Source organism: Suricata suricatta, chromosome 14 (assembly GCF_006229205.1).
Source record: "Suricata suricatta isolate VVHF042 chromosome 14, meerkat_22Aug2017_6uvM2_HiC, whole genome shotgun sequence".
Lineage (NCBI taxonomy): Eukaryota > Metazoa > Chordata > Mammalia > Carnivora > Herpestidae > Suricata > Suricata suricatta.
In genome coordinates, this window is record NC_043713.1 from 40,355,202 (window position 1) to 40,374,374 (window position 19,173).

A 19,173-nucleotide genomic window follows, 5' to 3' on the forward strand; every position below is an offset into this window, starting at 1 on the left:
ATTGTTAATTTTTTGAAGAACTTCCACACTGTTTTCCGGAGTGGCTGCACCAGTTTGCATTCCCACCAACAGTGCAAGAGGGTTCTTGCTTCTCCACATCCTCGCCAGCATCTGTAGTTTCCTGATTTGTTCATTTTAGCCACTCTGATCAGTGTGAGGTGGTATTTCAGTGTGGCTTTGATTTGTATTTCCCTGATGATGAAGAAAAACACAAAACAGTAGAATATGAAGTTGCTTTCTTTAAGAAATTAAAATCCAATCCTGCAATAGGAGAAATGCCTGATGTTTTCTCCCACTTTGTGGTCATGTTAGAGGTGAGTGTGCTCTCCTCTAACTGGCAGGAGGAGAACTTAGCTCAGAAGAAATTCACTTGGAGAGGGTTAGTTTGTTGGTCCACAGGGGAGAGTTAGCAGCCAGAAAGTGCACTGAGAGGGTCCAGTCTCTGGGGTGCCTCACTCGACCTTCTGCAGATTGTGAAAGCTCTGCATGGTCTGGTGCTTTCTGTGGCTTCACCCATGGTGACCAGTGGCCGGTGGCCCATGACCTTTCTGGCTCTTCCAGCTGTATTAGTGGAATGTGCTGGCCAGTGCAACTGGCATTGGTATGGGTGGGCTGGAGCTGGATGACCGATTGCCATCACCAAGAGGGATAGCGGGGAGGGCAGCGAGCAGGCCACCCAGTAGGGGGTGTGATACTTGGGGGCCTTGTGGTTGAGGCCTGTCAGGATGTGGGGCACGAATGTCCAGAAAGGGGTGACTTCATGGTTGGTGATGTGAAGTGCCTTCTCCCTCACAGCCACATTTCAGGAGAGGTACTCTGCAGTCAAGATATGTCTGTGCACCGCATTCTCCACAAAGGTGAGGTCCACCATGTTCTTCCCGTTTCCAATTACACACTTCCCCTTGCCTTTCCCAGTTGCCTTGATGAAAATGGGGACAAATTGGGGGTCTCTTGGGCTGAAAATACCATGAGGGCAGGTGGCCTTGGTTATGAAATGCTTCTCAGGATTGTTGGCACCCAGGACTCTCCTGTAAGATTTTTGTCTCGTAGAGTGGTCTGTGGGTTTCATGGCAACAGGGAGACCTTCAGTTCCATTCTTGATGTTGATGCCCCCAGTGACACTGGCCCTGCTGAGTTTCTGAACCCCAGCCTCTGTGGAAGTTTCAGTGGCATCCTTAGTGCCAATGTAATTCACTCTGTAAAAGAGTGTCTTGTTATTACTGGTTGGTGGGGGTGACACACAGTGGACAACTGTCCTTATACCTTTAAGAGTTGGATACACTTCCTGTTAGCTGCAGGGGTCCCTCAGATAGAACTGCATCCAGGGATTGTCACACCCTTGTCTCTTATCAAATACATTGATAGAGTAGCCTCTTGGCTAGAAACCACTCCACCTTGTGCTTCCAGAGGAATCTAGAGCCTCCTATCACTGTGCATTTACTGGCCCTTCAAACAATGCCCCCTCAGTTCTCAGCTTCCCAAGGGGTGAGGGTGGGGTTCCTCTGGCCAGGATCAGGCTGCTTTCAGCTTGTACCCAAAGACTTCCAATTGCCACCCTTTTCTCTGATGCATTCATTTTGATGTCAAGGACCTTATTTTTTCATATATAATTAACCTTTTAATTAATTCTATTTTTCCAAAAAGAAATGTCTTTATTGGTTTGTTTTTCTGTCATTGAACCTAATGCACTTTCACTGTAAGCTATTAAATATAATTTTAAATAAAAATTTTAATGAAGAAGATTATAATTATCCATGATACAAGAAAAGTCACTTTCAATATATTTGCTGAATGTCTTTCTAGTTTCTGTTGCTTTTCTCTTTCTCCCCTTCTTTTCAGGTCCCATCCCTTTTGTCTTTCTCTCCTCTTCACCTTCTAAAACAAAAATAACCTTCATAGGTTGCATATTTTTAGGACTTTCCTTTTTCACTTACTATAGTTTGGACATATTACTATATTGGTTCCAAAAGCCAATTACATAAACATTTTTAATTTCCACAGAATATTCTCTTTATTATATGGAACTAGAATATGTATCTAAATACTACTGATGACCACCAATATAATGTTATTTTGCACTACTCTAAACAGCTCAGTTGTATAAATCCTTGCACACTTTCCTTATAATATGTTTGATTGCTTAGGTTAAATTTTCAGAAATGACATTTGTAAGTCAAAGTATTCACACATTAAATATCATGATGCCTGTTGTCAAACTGCCCTCCAAAATGTACGTGGCACTGGGGTGCTATCATTTTTACTATCATTTTTATTATGTCTTTTTATTTTTTATTATCAATTTTTATTTGCCAATCTTATTTTTGGAAAAAACTCATTTAATTTGCACTTATTGGATCACTAGTGAGGTTGCATATTACTCATATTTTAATGATATTTTTTAAATGATCTCATAATTATGTCCTACATATTCTCATTGTCTATTCTCTCCACTCTTTCTCTCTCTCTCTTTTTAATTTTATCTTTTCCTATTTGACTTAAAAGGTTTATTGCAATAATGTTTTGTCCTTTGTACAGAATAATTTTCTCTATTTGGAGTATACCTTTCAATTGCTTATTTGTGGTATTACGTAAGCTAAAATATTTTCCTTAATAATATCTGTATTGGTTTCATATTTTAGAAAATTCACCCTTCACCATGATTTAAAAGATAGTAACCTAAACATTCTTTTAGAGCCCTGAGAAACCATAATACATGCAGTGTACATCAGATTCCTGAACAGAATTCTCTCCCATGGGAGTACTTGTCCTTACTAGTATCTTTTTCCTTTCCAAATGTAATTTACCCTTTCTTCTTTAAATGGAAGAAGTAGATCATATAACAAATGTGATGGCAAAATAAGTAGGGAATCTCCAATGCGTTTGAAAATATTGAGTAAGATATAGGGAGGCATTAATTCTATAACTTTTGTCTTCCTTGTCCTCCTTTCTCCTTTTCTTCCCCCCTCCCTTCCCTCCCCCCCTCCCTTCCCTCCCTACTTCCTTCCTTCTTTCCTTCCTTCCTTCTTTCCTTCCTTCCTTCCTTCCTTCCTTCCTTCCTTCCTTCATATATGTTGATTGAGTGCCAACATAATGCCATAGGCACAATTCAAGGTTTCAGACTCTTAATAAGGACAGGTAAATTGAATAAGAGACGACTAGAATTTCGCAAAGACCATCTAAGGGAATCATGGAAAGCTCACAAAAAGACATACGTAGTATGAATACAGTTCCAGTCTATGAGTCAGATGTGCTAAATGGCAACTGTCTTTTTTTTTCAATAGAAATGTTCCCATTCAATTTTATGGGAGAAAACATAATCTTTCTTAGTCAATCCATATAAACTTAGTCAATTTGAGACTTAAAAAAATGAATTTAGGTTCTTCCTCTAGTTTGCATTTTTCGAGGGACATTTTTCCTGGATGTACCAAAGATATCATCATATCTGAAGGAGTGGGAGGCACCCAATCCCTGCTATTGACATCTTTCCCATTGGCTTGTGCTGAGAGGACTCTCATCTGATTCATCCTCCGTGGCCATGAAGGCATGTCTTTGTAACCACTGCAAATCTTTTTCAGCCCACCAGGTCCAGGTGCCACATCCTGGACACCCCCAGCCAAGGAGCATAGAAGGGGCTGGGGGACTACGTGCTCCTGTGTCCTATCAGAGCATGTGAGGGGTCTCCTGACGCTGCCTCAGGTTGCTTTTTGGCATGCAAGAAACCTGTCTCCTCCTGAAGCATCCATGAGATCAATCTACCCCTCATGTGTGGATACACCTTGAAGCTAACATTAGGTCAGGCAAGATTCAATCCTCCTTCAATGGATCTCACTCTCTGACCCTTCTCACTTCTTCCCAACTTGCAAAAATTTTTTATCAGTTTCAAGTGCCTGGAGATATCACTTACTGATCAATTATTTATTCACTCTGTGCCTATATTGATACCAAGAACTTGGCTCTTGATGCTGTGAAGATCTAACTTCTTGAGACTTAAAAAGCTAAAGAATCTGCCAAAAGTTTGACTTTTGAATTTTTTATACAAAAGCTAAACATTCATTCTTTCTGTCTTCATTTCTGCAGTTATGATGGTTACCTAAGAGAGACCAGAATGGCCACACCTGATCTTTTTTTCTTTTTATTCTGTTTCCCTCTTTTTCTCTGTGTACTCTTTTTTTGACTTCTCGCGCGCTCGCACACACACACACACACACACACACGCACACACACCTATATATTCTAAGTGGATAAACTCAATCATATACAGTATCCTAACTCAAAGATCTTAGACTTGATAACAGGAAGAGCTTAGGTAACACTTAAGTGTCATGTAAGGTCTTTCACTATAAAGAGGTACCAGGAGTAAAGAATTTATAAAATTTAATGGGCTTTGTTCTCATTTTCAGGATTAAAAAATCTTGGAGAGATATTTACAGTGAATTCCTTATATGTTTTGCTTGTTGTTTATACTCAATATTTAAAAATTTTAATTCTGTAAAACATGCCTTGCACATTTTGCTTCATTGGTCACTGAGTGTGAAAGAAAGGTCAACCAAAGAATGAGACACAGTGTTCTAGCCTCTAGACATGAAAAAAATGGGAAGGAAGGACCAAAATCTTTTTAGGAAGAATGTTTTCTTTATCTCCTTATATTCTCCCTATTCCCTTCATCATCCTGCTTTTACATTTCCTGCAATTAAGCATCAGCACAATAAATATGCTCACTCAGTTTTCAAGCCTGCTCTCTGAAGATGCTCTTAGTAATACTTCTCTTTTCTGTGTACACAAATGTACTAAAAATAATAAACGCAGAATATGTACAAAAGTGTATAATGAATAGTTGTCGACTTGTCCAGTTTATATAGAAATGTACCTTTCTAGGTTGTGTTTAATGATTGATTTTCTAGGTTAATTTAACTGTAGGTGATAAAATGCCTGAGAGATTAGTATAGGATCACATTTGAGTTTATATTTTTGATATTTACTCAGAAAATATTTATAGAGCACCCACTATGTGCCAGGTACAGCTGTAAGTGCTCGGGATACTTCAATGAACAAAAGACACAAAGATTCCTGCAAATCCTGGGCTTCCTTAAGCTTACATTCTAAGGGAGACAGAGGATCAGTATCAACAACCAATCAACTCTATGCAATTGGAGAAAGCGATAGATCCTATCAAAAGAGCAGAGCAGGGTAAAGGGGGACAGAAGTTCAGAAGTGGACAGAAGGTTGACATTTAATATGAATATTCAATACATATTTGCAGTTATATATACAGCATATGGAATTACATACATAGTATATACAATTGTACACACACATATATATACATAAAACAAACATGTTTTTTCTATCTTTGCTTAGGCTCTGATCACATTTGAGTTTAAATGTTAGAATTAGATTTGAGTCCACCATCTCCTGGATTATGCCAAATCCAGTTGAGTTGCTCCAGCCCTAAATTCTCCATTTACTCTAGTATCCTACAGAGCTTATACTAAATATTTTATATCAGCGCTTCCTTTAAAGTCTTGGATAATCAGTAAGAATCTCATTATAGGAGAAACACACAGGAGGTTAAGCCTTGGGTTCCTTCTTCCTGTAGTTTATGGTAGTGTAATGGTGGTGGAGTAATCAGCTCACTGCAATTTGTTATTTCAAAGCTACTAATGTTACCCACACCTACAATGAAAAAGTCAAGGAATTTTATTTGAAGTATACTTAAGTGTCTTGGAAGCAGTAATTGATTAGTATGTTCATCCTAAATAGAATATCTACAACTTTTAAAAATATTCTCTTTTTAAATCATTGAAATGTTGCCAGAAAACATAGGAACAGCTATTGAGGATAGTATTAAATTCAAAGCAACTTTATACAGGAGTGGTGATTTAGACATGACTTTTAGCATAATTATCACTGAAATAGTCTATAAATCAAATAGAACAGAATAACTATATATATATATGTATATATAATTTTGAAAATGCAAATACCCACAGAAAAAGATACAAATTATAACTTGTGTGTATGTAACTCTTTCTTTTAGGATATGGTAGCAATTCCATAAACCTATGTGACATGGCTTCTTACTTGTCCATTGGTCATTGCCTAAAAATTTAGAGGCAAAGCCTTATAGCATATATTTACATGCATGCAAAAATGCTTTTCAAACAGTATCCTTTTTGGATTTTTAATGGAAAAGAAGATACAGGTAACTTTTACTAATTTATTCATCAAGTATTCATTTTACATGTTTATTGAGCTCCTAACTTGTTCTACAGATTTTGGATACGGTGGTAGGGTGTCATTTCGACATAGGTAGAACATCTTAGTAATGGAGTAATAAGTGAAAATTAACTTTTGTTATGTTCCCAACTTAAAAAAAAAACTTCCTTGCCTTTATTTGGAGATATGGAAAGAGACAAAGAACATTTTAATAGAGCTGTAGAGATCAATATTATTTTATCTTTGGAAAATAGTGAACTCTGTCTTAATGGAACCTGTATGTTTTATCTTGAAACCTCTTACTGCCATTTCTACACATTCCAGAAAGTTGTTCAGACTGACAGCTAGGGTATTTGGGAAAATGGTTAAATTACACATATCATCTTCCCAATCAATTCTGTGAAATTCTGTGCTTTATACTTTTGCCTACTGCAGACACATGTTTTGAATTAAAAGTAAAAATAATGATATTTTAACAAGAATGATTTACATAATTGGCAGCAAAAATCTAAATAAATGGAGTGAGAAGACTTGCCAGGAGGAACTCCCTCAAAGAGGTGAATATTGAGTTTGTCATTAACAGAGAGAAGAAAAAAGAAGCTGCAGAATTGTCTATGAGCCAGCACAGCAATAACAATTTCTAGCTCCTTATGTGTGCTCATATGGACATCACACCTACCCCTAGAAGAGCTACTATCCTATTTTAGTCACATTTATTTAAATGCTTATGTTCCCCTCCTAGTCTATAGGAAAGAAGCCTACAGAGAAGGAAGCATGCTCTACTCATTTTCAAAAAGTAAAGGAATAAATGAACAAGTTATTGTACATGTGTGATTAGTTTGCTAAAGAGAGAAGAAGGCCTGAACTTAACAAGCACTTATGGTGATGGCTTCTTTAAAACAAAGCTGGCTTAGGTGTATGTTTCAGATTCATATCCTGGAAAGCCAATTGTGAGATGGAATTTGTTGAGAAGGGTGATTTTTAGGGTTAGCCCTTGGGATCCACAGTTGTGAAAGGGAGGCATGGAGGCAGGAGTGGGCAGAAGGAGATTTTGAGAATGCAATTCCAATCATAGACTCAGCCAAACTCATGGAGAGAGCTCTGGAGCTAGAACGACCTTTCAGCATTATAGGCCAACTTGATCAGGACTCTGTATGCCTTCACTGATGCACCAATGAGGGGGAGCCTGGGAAGGGGGCATAACCTCTGCAGTGACTGTGCAATCAGGCAATCTCTGATGCCCCTGGCAGTTGAGAACTGGTTACTGTCAGCACTCTGCAACTGGGGCAACTTCAATGATGTACTCCTTCATTGATAGGGATGTGGGTGGTTTATTACAGTGTCCATTGCAGTGGGGGTGAAACTAGATTATAAAGACTATGGCAAGTCAGAAAGGAGGATTTAGAGGAGTTAAATTATCAATGGTGCACATATGCCTTTTTTTTTAAGGCACAGTAATACCATATTTTACTTGATTACCACTATGCAGGTTGCATAGGACTGGGTGGAGAGATCAAAGATGAGGGAGTTAGTTTAGCAAGTTGTTTGAGTGATTCTGCCATGAGGTAATGAGGCCCTTGTAAAACTAAAATCCATGGAGATAACCTGAACTGAAGCTGGTGCCGGAATGAATTGAAGGGTTGGAGAGGTCAGACCCAGAAACTTTTGAGCTTCTATGTTTCACATACTCGGTCTATATTTTGCACTTAACATGAGGTACATATTATTATTATTTTATTCTATAGTATAACAAAGAGATACTTTGAGAGTTTGGATGCATCGTCTGAGTCTTCCTTTCTGGAAAGGGAGGAAGACTAGGTTTGTCTGACTGTAGCGACTATACATTTTTATACCTAATCTCGTATCTTTTCTGTGAACTGATAGGCTAGAGCATACATTTCATCTTTGAACTGCAGATTGGCTAGAGGATGATGTAGAAATATGATGATAAGAGAAATGAGGGGCACCTGGGTGACTCAGTCATTTAAGCGTATGACTCTTGATTTCGGCTCAGGTCATGAGCTCACAGTCGTGAGATCAAGTCCCATGTTGAGCTCTGCATGAGTGTGGAACTTGCTTAAGACTCTCTCTCCCTCTCTCTCTGTCACTCTCCCACTTGTGCACACACACATTCTCTCAAAATAAATAAATAAACATTAAAAAAGAGAAAGAAAGGGGAATATTCTGATATGCATTATTGAGGAATGAGGATTTCTAAAAAGATACAAATGTTTAACAGGTAATAGAAAAGGATATCACCCTCATTATGCACTGGAACTATGCTCTAAGGAAAATATACACAAGTCTTCATGAAAACTCCATAGGACAGATATTACAGAATATCTTCATTCTACATGTAAATCAAATGGCTCTCGGAGAATTCAAATAAACTGCTTGAGGTCAAGCAGCTAGTTAATGGTGGAACTGGATCCTTTTACATCAAAATTGCCTGAGATTAAAGCCACCAACATCATACCTTATTAAAATTTGTCTCCTTCTCAAGGGGGAGGACTTTTCTGTTAAGTCATTTAAACAACTTCTAATCTATGTCCTCCTTTTTTGAATATCCGTAAATAACTTTACTAATCTTGCTTTTTAAAAATTTATGTCAGACTAATTATCATTTTATAAAATGGACACCTTTAAAGTTGCCACCAGATATTCATATAAGATATAATGTATGTTTCACTTGCTTATATTCAGTCAGATTGAGACTTGCTGTGTCAGCTGTCTAGGGCTTCCATGACAAAGTGCCTACCATGGACTGGATGACTCAAAAGAACAGAAATTTATTTTCTACCAGTTCTAGGGACTGGAAGTCTCAAATCAAGATGTTGGTAGAATGATACTGGCTCTGAGATGTGTCGAGGAACCATCCCAGGCTTCTTTCTAGCTTCTGGTGTTTGTTGACAATCCTGGATGTTCTTTGGCTTATCCATATGTCACTCCAATTTCCTGTTTTACATAGTCTTCTCCCTGTGTCTCCATCTTCAAGGGGCCATCTTATATGTACAACAGTGATGTCATAGTGAAGGCTCACTCTACTCCAGCATGACTTCATCTTAACTAGATACAATAACTTCGTTTTGCAATAATGTCCGTCCTTCCTTCCTTCTCTCTCCTCTTCCCTTCTCTTCTCTTCTCTTCTCTTCTCTTCTCTTCTCTTCTCTTCTCTTCTCTTCTCTTCTCTTCTCTTCCCTTCCCTTCCCTTCCCTTCCCTTCCCTTCTCTTCTTTCTTCCTTTCTTTCTTTCTTCCTTTCTTCTTTCTTTCTTTCTTTCTTTCTTTCTTTCTTTCTTTCTTTCTTTCTTTCTTTCTTTCTTTCTTTCCTTCAGAAAGAGAGAGTGATTATGCACAAACCAGGGAGGGGCAAACACACACACACACAATCCAAAGCAGGCTTCAGGCTCCGAGCTGTCAGCACAGACCCAGATGTGGGGCTTGAACTCACAAACCGTGAGCTCACGACCTGAGCTGAAGTCAAATGATCCACCAACTGAGCTACCCAGGTGCCTCTCATCACCTTCCAAAAAGTTTACATTCTTAGGTACTGGGAAATATGACTTTAATATATCTTTTGGGGGTGCACACAGTTCAACTTATAATACTTGCATATATAAAATCAACATGTGTGATCAAAATAATTTTGTTCTGTGCCGTGTCTATAAAAAACAATAGATGAGCTTTACTAGGCATATTCCATTATAGCATTCTTTAACTATTTAATCTATCTGAACAAATTAGAATCAAATAGATAGCAAATTATTCCTAATGGCCCAGAATCTAACACTTTATCTCTTCTTTGTATGGAATTCCAACTGATATTATTGAGTGTACTCTTGTGGGGAGCAAACAAATGTACTGATATTACTTATGGTTTTCTTATTCCCTGTGGGTTGCATTTTCTTTGCTCATTTGGATAAGTTCCCCTGGAACACAGAGTCAAAACTTGTAGGGTTGGCTTGGGGAATTTGTTCTTCCTAAAGTGCTTTATTCTAATTATATTTTTTATTACTCATGTTGTAAATGAGACAGACTGAAGAGGCATTGCCAGACTAATTTTTTTCAGCTTTTGTAATTTGAATTACTCTCTTTCAATATGCATCTAATTATAAGAATTTCTTAGATGTAGATATCAAAGAATTTTAATATTTAATTTGCCCCTAGGAATATGATGAACAAAGTCTTATGTTTATTAAATTGGTCTTAGGGCAGGACGCCCTAAAGTCAGATGCTATGACACATGATTTGTATTTAGATATCATTAAACCCATGTATAAATTATGTGATTATCTCATACATCTGTAACATGGAAATTAGACCTCTTAATTGTCAAAATAATTATCTATTTCCAGGTTTCAGCCTTATTTACGTTTCTGCACATCTTACAATGTCTTCTCTCAAACACTTTTTTATTTCTGGTGCCCACCACACACTCACTTGTGCTTTATACTTCTGTTTAGAGTTCTCTTCTGCCTTCTCATCTACTGTCTACCCTCATGCATTTGTATTTATTACAAAATATAATCTTTTTATTCTGTATGATTCTATGTGCACTGCAAAAGTGTTGCATATCTATATACCAATGGTCCCCACATCTACTTCTCTAGCTTTGATATCACCAATTCTTTGACCTCAATTGTCTCCTGGATATACCCTGGGTTGTTTATATGTATTTTTGAGTATCAGATGCATCATATTCATTATCTTTTCTACAAAACTGCTTTAGTAGTAAAGTAGACATCATTCCTTCCTCTGTTTACATTGTTTTCCACTTAATTTTGCAATTTCTCAAAACACAAAGTATATTTCCCCTCCTTGGATTCTGGGCTAGCTAATGAGGTAACTTGGTGTGGCCAATGGGATGCGAAAGGCAAGAGCTTCCTCAGCATGTAGGGACTGAAATGTGGTTAAATGTATTCTTCAGCACCTTTATTATTGCCATGAGAATACCGTGCCCTGGCTAACTTGATGGCCCAAGAAGGTTGTGAGAATCATATAGAAGAGCTACTCTATGGACCTATGTTTAAAGCAGAAGTAGATGAACTCACTAGTTCCATTGATGTGTGAGTGAATTCAGCTGACAAAAGTACAGGCAACCTGGTAAGATATGAGAGAAGTAAATTATTGTTTTGGTATATCACTGATTTTTGTGGTTGTTATGCAGAAAAGTAATCTGATGCAAAAATTGTTACCTGAAGTGGAGTGATAATAAAACAAAAAACCTAAAATATGTGGCATGAATTTTAAGCATGGATGGCAAGTTAGAAAGAAACTGATATAGGAGGCTTAGAAAATGGTAGCCCATATGATATAGTCATGAAATATTTGTAAAAACTGCCCTTTGTGATCTTTTGGAAGACTGACATCAGATGTAATTAATTTGTAGATTGGGTAAGATGGACTCCAGACAGAGTGCAGAATAAGAGATTTAACTTCATTTAGATGGATTTAGTCAGGTAATAAAAGTGAGACATCAGCTCAGAAAAGCATTATCCAGTTAGTAAACAGAATGAAGAGGCAATAGAGAGCTTCCACAATATACTGGTTTATAAAACTCTTTAAAATTCTTCAGGCTCTCTGACCTTGCAAAACAGTAACGTATTACCAAATTAAGATAGATAAAGCTTTGAGGTAAAGAAAAAATTAGGGGCCTTCAAGGTGTAGCTTAGGGATGTGGACCTAAGAGTGGTCCTCCTGTGCTTTACTAAACTATTTAAAAGATTTAGGATGGTATCTAGTATGTCTTGCAGAGAATAAAAAGGCCTCTAGGAAGAATAGTCCCACAGATTCCTAATGGGCCAATACTACTCAAAGCACCCAAAGGTCTGTGGCCATAGAAGTATGGTTCATGGAAATAGAATACATAACAAACCCCACAAATGTGTTACTTTTGTAAATGTAGTTGACTGTGATCAAGTAAGTAAAATACTTGGATTTTGGGACACTTGGCTGGAGTGCCACGAGCCAGGGTAAAAGGTCCTGAAAATGTTTAATATCTTAAATAACTCTGCGGTTCCCAATTTTGCAGGCAGAAATCAGTCAATGGAAAGAGGCCACATCCTTTAGCAACCTCTTTAGAACTGGACAAAGATGAGGACAAAAAACTAATCCCCTAAAGTGGCTGACAGCCACTCCCAGGAAGCAGAACTGGGACCTAATCAAAGAACATTTTTGACTTCAGAGAACAGGGGTATGAAAACACTTGCATAGAAGGAATTCTGAGTTGCCAAGGAGTAGTGACTTCTGTGTATTTTTCTTTTTTTCTTTTTTCAAATGGGAGTGTGTTTTAGAGTTCCCTAGTTTCTATTTCAAAAATTATGTGATGTATGCATGAGGTCAAAAAATTTACTTACATGTTTGCCTTTCTCTCTCTCTCTCTCTCTCTCTCTCTCTCTCTCTCTCTCTCTCTCTCTCTCTTTAAATTTATAGGTCTCTAAATCAAGAGACTGCATGTTTAGACTTGATATACTTCACCAAATCCAGGACTTTTAGCCTGATACTATGATTAGTTAAGACTTTCAAGGATTTTTAGATAGAATGGGGATGAGTAGGGGTGCCTGAGTGGCTCAGTCAGTTAAGCATCCGACTTCAGATCAGGTCATGATCTCATGGTTTGTGGGTTTGAGCCCCTCGTTGGGCTCTGTGCTGACAGTTCAGAGCCTGGAGCCTGCTTCAGGTTCTGTGTCTTCCTCTCTCTCTCTCTCCCTCTCCCCTGATCATGCTCTGTCTCTCACTCTCTCTAAAATAAAATAAAACAAACAAACAAAAAGAATGGGAATGAGTATATTTTGTATGTGGGATAAATGTGTGTTATTAGGGCTGAAAGGGCATCTCTCTGGTATACTTTAAGGAAGAGGCAGAGAACATTTGCTAGGTATCTTCAAGTTCTGAAGGTAGCATATTGTGTACTTGAGAATATCACTCCCACTAATCTACCCAGTGACATGGAAGACTGAGAGCTAGCACTCAGTACTGCTCTGAGGCAGACCCATGGTGTGTTGCAAGTAGCTCTGTCTCTTGAGTCATAGATTGATTTAGGAGGCCTTTTTGGATCTGTGATGGGAAAAGATGTCAAGCAAGTTGTAACAGAAAAATTGTAAAAATACTTTTGTGTTTCTAGAGAAAGTCCCCCATGCCATCTGTGGCACTATTCATAAGACGTTTTCTGTTGCTTGGTTTAGAACTAATATCGATGAACTGTGTAACCAAGAGACATCAAGCATCTGTGCCATCAGAGATACCCATCATGGGTAAAGTGGATCAGATCATAATGTAGGTTAGATGAAAGTGATATTTCTAGGATAGGCATGATCAATATCAAAGGCACAAGAAAATAGGTGCCTGGGTGGTTCAGGTGGTTGAGTGTCCAACTCAATTTCAGCTCAGGTCATGATCTCACAGTTCGTGAGTTCAAGCCCCATATCAGTCTCTGTGTTGACAATGCAGCCCCTGCTTGGGATTCTCTCTCTCACTCTCTCTCTTTTTCTTTGTCCCTCCTACACTCATTTGCATGCACACACACTCTCTTTTTCACAAACTAAATAAACTTTAAAAAAAAGGTACAAGAAGTTGCATTAACAGATGGGCCAGACCTTAACTATAGCCATCCACCACAGTTAGAGCACTGCTTATCTGTCTTTCCTCATCTGATTCCTATGCCAAAATGGAGTGGGTTCTCTTATAACAAGCTGACAGAAATGGGAAAAAAATCAAGGTTTGTTCATTGATATGTTGGTTTGGCGTGTTGGGGTTAACCAGAAATGGACTGCTGATGCACAATACTCATACTTAGAAGTTGCCCTGAACGATGATGCCAAAAGAAAATCTGTACAAAGGGTTCCACACTATGCACGTGGTCATCAACATGGTGGAGCAAGAGATGTGCCTAAAGAAAGAATGTAGACAAATTAGTCAGGGGATTGGAGGATTAAGTTTGGAAGATAAGGTAAGGAGGTCTATGAAGAGGTGTGTGGTTGGACAAATGAAGGTGGGTACAAAGTGTGTAAGGTTTTTGTATTACTAATTTATGCTTTGTAGAATTGACCTACCTTTACCAATAGAAGCACTAAATAAACAAGTAGATAAAAGTACACAGCACACTGTAATTAGTTATTGGCAAGCCATTGCTGGCAAATTAAATAAATGGATGCAGTAACCACGATCACAGGGACGAGGGCTATACATAAACCCCAAAGCCTGGACCACCTCATGAGGATTCCCACTTACCGCTGCTGAGTATCCAAACTGCCAGCAACAGAGACCAGTGGTAAGCCCCTGATATGGCACTGTCTTAGAAGGCCAATTTGGTGGCAATTTATTCTCTTGAACCCCTTCTAACCTGAAAACAATTCCTCCTTAAAAATGTTTATTTATTTTAAGAGAGAGAGAGAATGAGCACAAACAGGGGGAAGGCAGAGAGAGAGAGAGAGAGAGAGAAGGAGAGACAGAATCCCAAGCAGGTTCCACACTCACAATGCAAAGTCCCACAAGGGACTCCATCCCACAGACTGTGAGATCATGACCTGACTCAAAACCAAGAGTCGGACTCTTAAGGGACAGAACCACCCAGGCTCTCCTGAAAGCAATTGCTCTTGATTGAAATCTACACATTGTCTTAGTCTGTTTGGGATACTATACCAAAATACAAAAAACTGGGTAATTTATAAGCAATAAGACTTTATTTCTCACAGTTCTGGAAGCTGGAAGTCCAAGATTGGGATGCCAGTATGGTCGGGTGCTGGTGAAGGTCCTCTTCTGTGTTGTAGACTGTGCCTTCTTGCTGGGTCCTCACATGCTGAAAGGAGTGAGTTAGGTCTCTGGAGCCTCTTCGGTAAGGTCACTAATTCCATTCATGAGGACTTTCATGACCTAAGCACTTCCCAAAGGCCTCACCTCCTAATACCATCACATTGATATTTCAACATATGAATCTCAGGGAACACGAACCTTTACAATACACATTATGAGGATGCATTTTCCTTTCCTGCACTGTGCTTGAGGACTTACAAAGACTCTCAACCACTGATACAGAACACTGCACAACATCACATCAAACTAAGGGATCTACTTCTTAGCAAAAAGGCACAGCAATGGGCAGAAGAGCATGGACTCCGTGGGTCTATCACATGCCACACCCCGAAATATGCTATCCTGATAAAACAGTTGAATGGTCTTTGCAATATTCTGCTGATGTGCCAGTTTGAGATACTACCTCATAAAGATAGGATACTGTCTTTTAGGATGAAGTACACACTCTGAATAAATAAGCAATGGTAAACTACCTGAGTTCAGGAACCAAAGTGTGGAAGTAGTTGAGTCATAATTTTTAAAGAAAATCTACAAATAAGTAAGAAAATAGTAGAATAAAAACTCTGAAAAAGTATGCATAGTTTTATTCCTAAGATTCAGTGAAGCAAAGTTCTATTTTTATAAAGAGCACATGGCAAAAATTATAAAATGTTGGTTCCTAGATCAAATTAAAGAATATAAGACTTCTGTCCTGTTCTTATTTATTTTTCCTCTCCTTTGTGTTTACCTAGTAATATGTTCTCCATGGCAGGGAAAGGATTTGAAGCCAAAAGCTTGTGAGACACTGAATCCTATCAAAACCATTATTGTGGATTTACCCCAATTCAAGTGTTAAAACAAGACTATATCCTCACAGGATTAACTTCTATCTTAACAGTATAAAGTCATATCTTATTGTGGTTTTCATTTGCATTTCCCTGATAATTAATGCGTTGAACATGTTTTCATATACTGGTTGGCCATTTGATTACCTTCTTTGGAGAAATGTTTGTTCAAGTTCTTCCCCCATTTTTAGGTTGTTTTTTGCTTTTTGTTGCTATTGAGTTGTAGAATATCCTTATATATTTTGGATATTAATCTCTTAATAGTACAAGGCTTACAAATATTTTCTTCCACCCCATAGATTGTCTTTCATTTTGCTTATTGTTTTCTTTGCTGTGCAGAAAGATTTTTGTTTGATGTGTATTCTTGCTTTTATTGCCTATGATTTATTTTGATGTCCTCCAATAGCATCATTGCTAAGACTAATGTCAAGAAGCTTTTCTTTTATGTTTTCTTCTAGGACTTTTACACTTTTAGGCCTTACATTTTAGTTCTTAGACCATTTGAATTGATTTTTAAAACATTATTGAACATTTTATTATTTTTGAGAGACAGACAGAGACAGAGCATGAGTAGGGGGAGAGGTAGAGAGAGGGAAAAACGGAACCTGAAGCAAGGCTCCAGGCTCTGAGCTGTCAGCATACAGCCCAATATGGAGCTTAAACCCACGAACTGAGATCATGACCTGGGCAAAAGTAGGATGCTCAGCTTAACAGAGCCAACCATGTGGCCCTATTTGAGTTGATTCTTGTGCATGATGTAGGAGAGTGGTCCGATTTTGTTTATTTATTTATTTATTTTTGCATGTGGATATCCAGGATTTTCTCTATGTCATTTATTGGAAACCATTCTTTCTTAAATATGTATTCTTGGCTCACTTATCAAAGATCAGCTGACCTTATATGGATAAGCTTATTCCTTGACTTTCTAACCTGTTCCATTGGGCTCTATGTATATCTTTAGGCCAGTGCCATACTGTTTTAATGACTATAGCTCTATAACTTTGAGATCAGGGAGAGTGATGCCTCAAGCTTCTCTCAAGATTACTTTGGCTATGTCAGGTCTTTTATCATTCCATATGAATTTTAGGAGTTTTTTTTTTCTATTTATGTACAATATACTATTGGGGTAGCAATGAATCTGTAGACCACTTTAGGTGGTATGGACAGTAACAATATTAAGTCTTCTAGTTCATAAACATGGGATATCTTTCCATTCATTTGTGCTTTCTTGAATTTCTTTCATAAATATTTATAGTTTTTAGTTTCAAAATCTTTCACTTCTTTGGTTAAGTTTTTGCTAAGTATCATATTTTTTTGATGCTGTTGTAAATCAGTTGTATACTGTTTGTGGGAACATAAAATGCTGCAGCAGCCTTGGAAAGCAGTAGAGAAGGTTCTTAAACACTTAAAAATAGAACTATCATATGATCCAATAATCCCACTTCTGGGTGTATATTCAAAAGAATTAAAATCAGGATCCTAAAGAGATACCATATTTCCATGTTCATTGCAGTATTATTCACAATAGTCAATACATGGAAATGACTTGCATTCATCAACTGATAAATAAAGATAATATGGTGTATACATGTAATAAAATATTTTTCAGTCATAAGAAAGAAGGCGATCCTGCCATTTTCAGCAACATGGGTAAACTTGGAGGACATTATGGTAAGTGAAATAAGCCAGGGACGAAGGACAAACACTGTATGATTCCACTTGTGTGAGGTATCTAAAATGGTCAAACTCACAGACGCAAAAACACTATAGTGGCAGGGGCTGAGGTGAGGGGGAAATGGACAGCTGTTTTTCAAAAGATAGAGTTTCAGATCTACTAGATGACTAAGTTCTAGAATTCTACTATATAACACAGTGCCTACAGTTTGCAATACAGATATTACGCACTTCAAAATGTGGTAAGAGGGTAGATCATGTGTTAACTGTTCTTACTACAAAAATCAAAACAAAAACAGAGGGACACGAGATAATTTTTGGAGGGGATACATACATTTTCCTTAATTGTAGCGATGGTATCACAGGTGTCTGCATATGTCTAAATTCATCAACTTGTACACATTTAGTATGTACAGTTGTTTGTATGTAAAATGTGCCTCAATAAAGCTACTAGAATAATTTTAAGTGTAAGACAAGTTTTCTCCAACACCTTCATTACAGCCTTTTGAGAAACCCAGAGCCAGAGAAACAAGACAAACTATGCCTAGATTCCTGATTCTGGTGCAATAAAAATGTTGTTTTAAGCCACTAAGTGTTAGGTTAATTTAATGCAAAACCTTAGGGGAAAAGCTTTATTTTTTTTCTCATTGAGAATGATGTTAGTTATAGGTTTTTCATATAAGGCCTTTTTAAGTTGAGGTTTGTTTTCTCTTCTTTTTTAAAAATTTTTGTTTAATGTTTATTCATTTTTGAGAGACAGAGAAAGACCGAGTGTGAGCAGGGGTCGGGCAGGGAGAGAGAGAGAGAGAGAGAGACGGAGACAGAATCCAAAGCAGGCTCCAGGCGCTGAACTAACTGTCAGAGCAGAGCCTGATGCGAGGCTCAAATTCACAAAGCATGAGATCATGACCTGAGCTGAAGTCATATGCTTACCTGACCGAGTCACCCAGGTGCCTCAGATTTGTTTTTTCTTAACCTACTTTGTTGAGGATTTTTATCATGAATGGTTGTACTTTGTCAAATGCTTTTTCTGCATCTATTGAAATGATCATATGGATTTTATCCTTTCTCTTGTTAATGTGACGTATCACGTTGATTAATTTGTGAATATTGAACTATACTTGCATCCCAGGAATAAATTTCTTTTGATCGTGGTGAATGATTTTTTAAATATATTGTTGGATTCAGTTTGCTATTATTTTATTGAGGATTTTTGCATATATAGTCATCATAGATATTGGCTTGTGGCTTTCTCTTTTCCGTGGTTTCTTGGTCTGGTTTTGGGATCAGAGTAATGTGATCTCAGAGAATTAACTTGGAACTTTTCCTTCTATTTTTGGAATAGGTTGAGAAAAATAGGGATTAACTTCTCTTTGAGTGTTTGGTAGAATACACCTGTGAAGCCATCTGGTCCTGAATTTTTTTCTGTCCCATTCAGTAAGTTGTCTTCTTGCTTTGTTGATTATTTCCTTTGCTGTGCAGAAGCTTTTTATTTTGATGTTGTCCCTACAGTTTGTTTTTGCTTTTGTTTCCCTGGCCCCAGGAGACATGTCTAGAAATATTTTGCTATGGCCAGTATCACAGAAGCTACTCCCTGTGCCCTTGTAGGATTTATGACTTCAAGTATCACATTTAGGTCTTTAATCCATT

The 19,173-nt window shown here is 37.8% G+C and overlaps 1 pseudogene; it reads right to left on the bottom strand.

The window, feature by feature from the left end:
- Positions 1-452: 452 nt before the first annotated feature.
- LOC115277413 lies at positions 453-6,089 on the bottom strand (annotated as a pseudogene).
- Between the last annotated feature and the right edge of the window lie 13,084 nt (positions 6,090-19,173).